Source organism: Triticum aestivum, chromosome 5B (genome assembly GCF_018294505.1).
Source record: "Triticum aestivum cultivar Chinese Spring chromosome 5B, IWGSC CS RefSeq v2.1, whole genome shotgun sequence".
Lineage (NCBI taxonomy): Eukaryota > Viridiplantae > Streptophyta > Magnoliopsida > Poales > Poaceae > Triticum > Triticum aestivum.
This window is the reverse complement of record NC_057807.1, coordinates 146,592,841-146,598,840: the sequence shown is the minus strand read 5'-3', so window position 1 is coordinate 146,598,840 and position 6,000 is coordinate 146,592,841.

Below are 6,000 nucleotides of genomic sequence, written 5' to 3'. Positions count from 1 at the left end.
TCTGGAGATACCATGGGCATAGGGGAAGGGGCACGACCACGACAGGCCTAGAATGCGGCTCAACCACATCAGGGGCTCCCAAGTGTGTCATTTCTTTCCTTTTCTTTTTGCTTTCTTACCTACAGGACTCCGTTCACCAGAGGACCTGTCCGGCAGTAGACCGGTCGAACTCACGATTCAACAGCCAGGGAAGGAGAAAGGCTGCGACGAATATCCAGGTGGTCTCCCTTACAAGCATTAAATCTGTTTTATACACCATTCCGCAGCCTACCCCTGGAGGGGGACGTGTTTCATAGTCCCATCCCTTGCTTATCGCACTATTTGTATCATTCTGCATTCATAGCAATACTTCTTGAATAAAAACAATGCATCACCTTTTTGCTTATAATTGCATTTCTTTCTTATACATGTGTTCATTTGCGACATGTTGCATCCGTACACTTTGGTACGGCTAAAAGCACCAGGGGCTTATGTTCCCCACATCATGGTGTGATAAGTCCGAACACTTTCACAAGTGCGGCACCCCGAACTTATAGCATTATATGCATCAGCTCCGAATCATGTCTTGGGTCAATAGTTGGGTTTGCCCGGCTCCCATGTTTTGGTACCTTACGTTCCGTTGTATCGGCTAAGGTAGCACTGGGAGAACCACTGCGATTGCGCCCCAGTTGAGCTGGGCTAACACCTCAGTGGAGAAAGCTAAAACTGACTGTCATGATGAGGGGAGAGCCGGTCGCTGTTCGAGAGGTTTTTTCGAGTCCCTAAAGACTTATGCTGCTTAGAGCGAGGAACCGGCTTTGTTCGGCCCAGGCGTGGATACCGCCCCGAATTCGGCTTTCCGAACACTAGGGGCTTCGCCGAAATTTAAAATTATAGAATTCTATGGCTAAGTGAGAGTGTTCAAGCATTATAGGTCTGGTTGCCTAGTTCATCGTGTTGAGCGCCTCCCTAGATGGACCCAAATATGGGAACAAGAGTGCTCAAATTTATCCCGAACACCTCAGCACTCGTGGCCTGGGGGCTGAAGCCGACGACTTGCAATCTCTCAGATTTGATAAACAGCCGCACAAAAGGTAATATTTTAAATCAACGAGCATTGCTTAGCGCACATGAACAAAGTTTTCTGCGCACAGGATAACAAAATGCGAGTCTACTCAAATATTACATCATTGGAGCACTCACCCGCAATAGTGCAGGCACCCTTCAGGACACTCTTGTAATACATCTCGGGCGTGCGATACTCCTTGCCCGGGGGTGGCGCGTCCGTCACAAGCTTCTCAGCATCCATCTTGCCCCAGTGCACCTTAGCACGGGCAAGGGCCCGACGGGCACCTTCGATACAGGCGAATCGCTTGATGGCCTCAACCCATGGACACGCATCCACCAGCCGCTGCACTGGGCCGAAGTAGCTCCCAGGCATGGCCTCATTGGGCCACATTCGAACTATGAGGCCCTTCATGGCCTGTTCGGCCACCTTTTGGAGCTTGACCAGCTGCTTCAGCTGGTCGCTAAGGGGCACCGGATGTCCGGCCTCAGCATACTGAGACCAGAATACCTTCTCCGTCGAGCTCCCCTCCTCGGCCCTGTAGAAAGCGGCAGCATCGGACACGCTGCGGGGCAGATCTGCGAACGCTCCTGGAGAGCTCCGAATTCGGGTAAGTAATAGGTAATTCCACATTCACATGCTTGCTTTGCATGAAAAATGCCTTACCCGACGCTATTTTATTCAACGCCTCGATTTCCTGGAGGTCCTTGTAGGCTTCGGCCTTAGCGGCTTTGGCGCTCTCAAGAGCCGATGCAAGCTCGGACTCTCGAGTCTTCGAGTCGCGCTCCAAACTCTCATGTTTTTCCACGAGAGCCTGGAGCTCTTGCGGCACCTCCGCCACCCGCGCCTCCTGCTTCTCTCGCTCGATGCGCTCCGCGGCCGCATTACGTTCGGCCACGGACACCGCCTCCTTCAGGGTTGCCACCTCGTTTGTGGCCCCTGCAATACACATGTTATCCCTGTCATTCTTTTTGCAACCAAATCCTTTTCCGTAAGGTACAACTTTAATAAGGTGCTACTCACCTTCTTTGTCCTCAAGCTACTTCTTGGCACGGCCGAGCTCGTTCTCGGACCGCTCGAGGTTTTGCTTCAAAGCATTAACCTCCGCAGTCAGTGCGGTAGAGGTCAGCAGCGTAGCCTGCAATCCCATATCGACATATTTTTTATGACTCCTGCGTATATCTTTTTAGATCCTCAGTCCGGCTTTTCTTTCCGAACACCGAACCGAGCATCAGGGGCTACTGTCTATGCGGTACTATTTTACATATATTAATATTCTTACCTCAAAGCCTGATAGAAGGCTGCTTCAGGCTTTGGTCAGCCCGCTCTTGGCGAGCTGGACCTTCTGAATCACCACACTCATGACAGTGTGGTGTTCCTCCTCGATGGAAGTTCCATTGAGCGCCTCCAGCAAGTTATCCGGCGCCTCCGGTTGGACGGAGGCCGCCGGCGCCATGGTCTTGCCCTTCATACGAAGGGGTCGCCCGCCGGACTCCGGAACCACTACAGGTTCCGGTACGGAGTCCGGCACGAAGTCCGGGAGGTCGCCCTGTGCCGCCTCCGGGTCCTCCTCCTCCGGATGTGTCCCTCTCTGGGATCCCACCTCGACGTCATCAGCGTCGCGGGGAGAGGAGGCGGTTGGAAGTGAAGTGCTATTCACATCCGACGAGCGCAAGGACCCGCTCGACGAAGCGGGAAGATCGTCCTTGGGCGGACTGCAGGGTTGTATGCGGCGTTAGAGAGACACCAAGTGGCAAAAAGAAAAATCATGAAGTCATTCGGGAGTCCGGATACTTAGGATCTCGCTAGGGGCTTGGCCCTTGAAGGCCAATCCTCGTCGTCGTCTCCGGCGTTGGCCGAACAGTCCGGGGGAAGAGTCCTTCCCTTCTTGGACCCTTCGGCCTCCCTAGCTGGGGAGGCCTTCCTTTTCTTCCCTCCCCCCGCTAGGGAAGAGACCTTTTTCTTCTCCTCCTCGTCCTCGGGGGAGGATTCCGCCTCGGAGTCATCGCACACCTGAAAACGGGAACTCTTTCGAGTACCCGTGGCCTCCTTCTTGGCCTTCTTCTCCGGCACCACATGGGGTGCCGGAACCTGCAGCCCCGCTAGACGGGTATCCACTGGGTCTTCTGGCAAGGGGGCCGGACAGATAGTTTGCTCGGCCTTCTTTAGCCAGTCCTGTCAAAGGAAAGGGAGTTTAGATCCCGCATAGAGTCAAACTATGGAAAACAAGTGTCCCGTAAAGGGTAAAATCATTTACCTCGTCAGCCTGACACTGCGAGCGGAATCCGCGATCTTCGGTAGCGGATGCGGGAGCCTCGGCGCCCTTAAAAAGCACCTTCCAGGCATCTTCGTACCTAGTGTCGAAGAGCCCGCTCAAGGTTCGGTGCTAAGACGGATTGAACTCCCACAATTTAAAGGCCTGTTGTTGGCACGGGAGAATCCGGCGGATGAGCATGACCTGGACCACGTTGACAAGCTTGAGCTTCTTCTCCACCAGCTTCTGGATGCAGGCTTGGAGTCCGGTCAGCTCCTCCGAATCGCCCCAAGTCAGGCCACTCTCCTTCCAAGAGGTGAGCCGTGTGGGGATGCCAGATCTGAATTTGGGGGCCGCTGCCCATTTAGGGTCACGCGGCTCGGTGATGTAGAACCACCCCGATTGCCACCCCTTGATGGTTTCCACGAAGGCGCCCTCAAGCCAAGTAACGTTGGGTATCTTGCCCACCATGGCACCTCGGCATTCTGCTTGATTCCCCTTCACGACCTTCGGCTTGACATTGAAGATCTTGAGCCACAAGCCGAAGTGGGGCTGGATACAGAGGAAAGCCTCGCACACGACGATAAATGCCGAGATGTTGAGGATGAAATTCGGGGCCAGATCATGGAAATCCAGGCCGTAGTAGAACATGATCCCCCGGACAAAGGGGTGAAGTGGGAAGCCCAGTCCGCGGAGGAAATGGGGAAGGAATACCACCCTCTCATGGGGCCTAGGGGTGGGGATGAGCTGCCCCTTGTCGGGGAGCCGGTGCGCGGTGTCGCTGGACAGGTATCCGGCGCCGCGCAGCCTCTCGATGTGCCCCTCCGTGACGGAGGAGGCCATCCACTTGCCTCCCGCTCCGGACATGGCTGGAGAAGGTCGAGGTGAGATGTGCGGACTTGGGCGCTGGAGCTCGAGTGCGCGGAGATGGATAAGCAAAGGAGGAAGAAGGCGTAGGTAAAAAGGTGGATCCTTATCCACTTATATATGGGCGGACGAAATTATGCGTCCCCACCGGCCTGGTAAAACTCGCTTTTCTCCCAAGCGCCGCAATCAATGGTGCGGTTGTTTTACCCATGTCCGTATTGATGAGAATCCCAGAATAAGGGGAACACAATCTCTGCTTCAACAAGACGTGCCAAGGAAACCGCTTCGCTAAACGCGCTGAGGCGGTATAATAAAAACGATTCAAGTAAAGGCTTGGTTGTGGTGTGACCTCATGCCACTAAATACGTCAGTAGATTGAACCTGTGTAAATATTATTCCCTCTATGGTGGAATGTGGAATTTATTTTGCAGAGCCGGACACTATCCTGGTGTTCACAATCTTCTACAAACTATTTGGAGAAGGAACCCGCCTTGCAATGCCGAAGATAATATGCGCGCCGGACTCGTCGTCATTGAAGCCTGGTTCAGGGGCTACTGAGGGAGTCCTGGACTAGGGGGTGTCCGGATAGCCGAACTATCATCATCGGCCGGACTCCAAGACTATAAAGATACAAGATTGAAGACTTCGTCCCGTGTCCGGATGGGACTTTCCTTGGCGTGGAAGGCAAGCTTGGCGATACGGATATGTAGATCTCCTACCGTTGTATCCGACTCTATGTAACCCTAGCCCTCTCCGGTGTCTATATAAACCGGATGGTTTTAGTCCGTAGGACAACAACAATAACAACAATCATACCATAGGCTAGCTTCTAGGGTTTAGCCTCCTTGATCTCGTGGTAGATCTAATCTTGTAATACCCACATCATCAATATCAATCAAGCAGGACGTAGGGTTTTACCTCCATCAAGAGGGCCCGAACCTGGGTAAAACATCGTGTCCCTTGTCTCCTGTTACCATCTGCCTAGACGCACAGTTCGGGACCCCCTACCCGAGATCCGCCAGTTTTGACATCGACAGGTCCTTTTCACTTCAGCCCCCGGATCCTACAGTCCGGGGTGTGTCCGAATACCCGCTCAGTTATGCAGAACCGGGATATGCGTGGAAACCAGGCGTAGGTGTCATAAGTGCTTGAACAGACAAGTACCCAACTAGTTATGTTATATTACATGGATAGTAAGAAACATCTTCCAGGGAGAATAGTTCCGTTAGGGGTTCCTTTCCCTGGGTATGCATGCGACGATGCACATGTCCGGACTGCGAACAAGGGTGCATGATACAAAACTTCTGGGGATTTAAGTTGTAATAAACGAATACCTCTTTTGTTCACCGATCGAATATTCTCTTAAGGACGCTATCTTTCGGCTTCACCCAGTCTGAGGTACACATCCGGCTGAACCGGCAGTAACAATAGCAGAGGTGCTCCGCTTATGCCCTAGCTGAATTAACGGGAACGTAGGACATAAACACAAGAGCCAGGCAACCCAGCTTGGCCACATCTTAAGTCATATCGATGCATATAATGGTGAAGAAAAGGCACATATGGAAAAAGAAACGCATATGTGATGGGCAAAAAGCCATTATAGTAATTATTTTTAGCTTCCGTATAGGAAGCCCCCAGGTATTACTTAAACACATAGTGCGGCCGGAGTGATCAGGGAGTCCGTACTGTATTAAATACTTTGTGTGAAGAGGAAAAAAGGTCGAGAAAGGAAAAGGGAGGGAGCATAATTAAAAAGGAGGGGGTAAGGTGACGAACCCTGAGTTCGGCACCAGGCGTAGAATTTCCGGAGTCTGGCCGCGTTCCATGGGTTCGG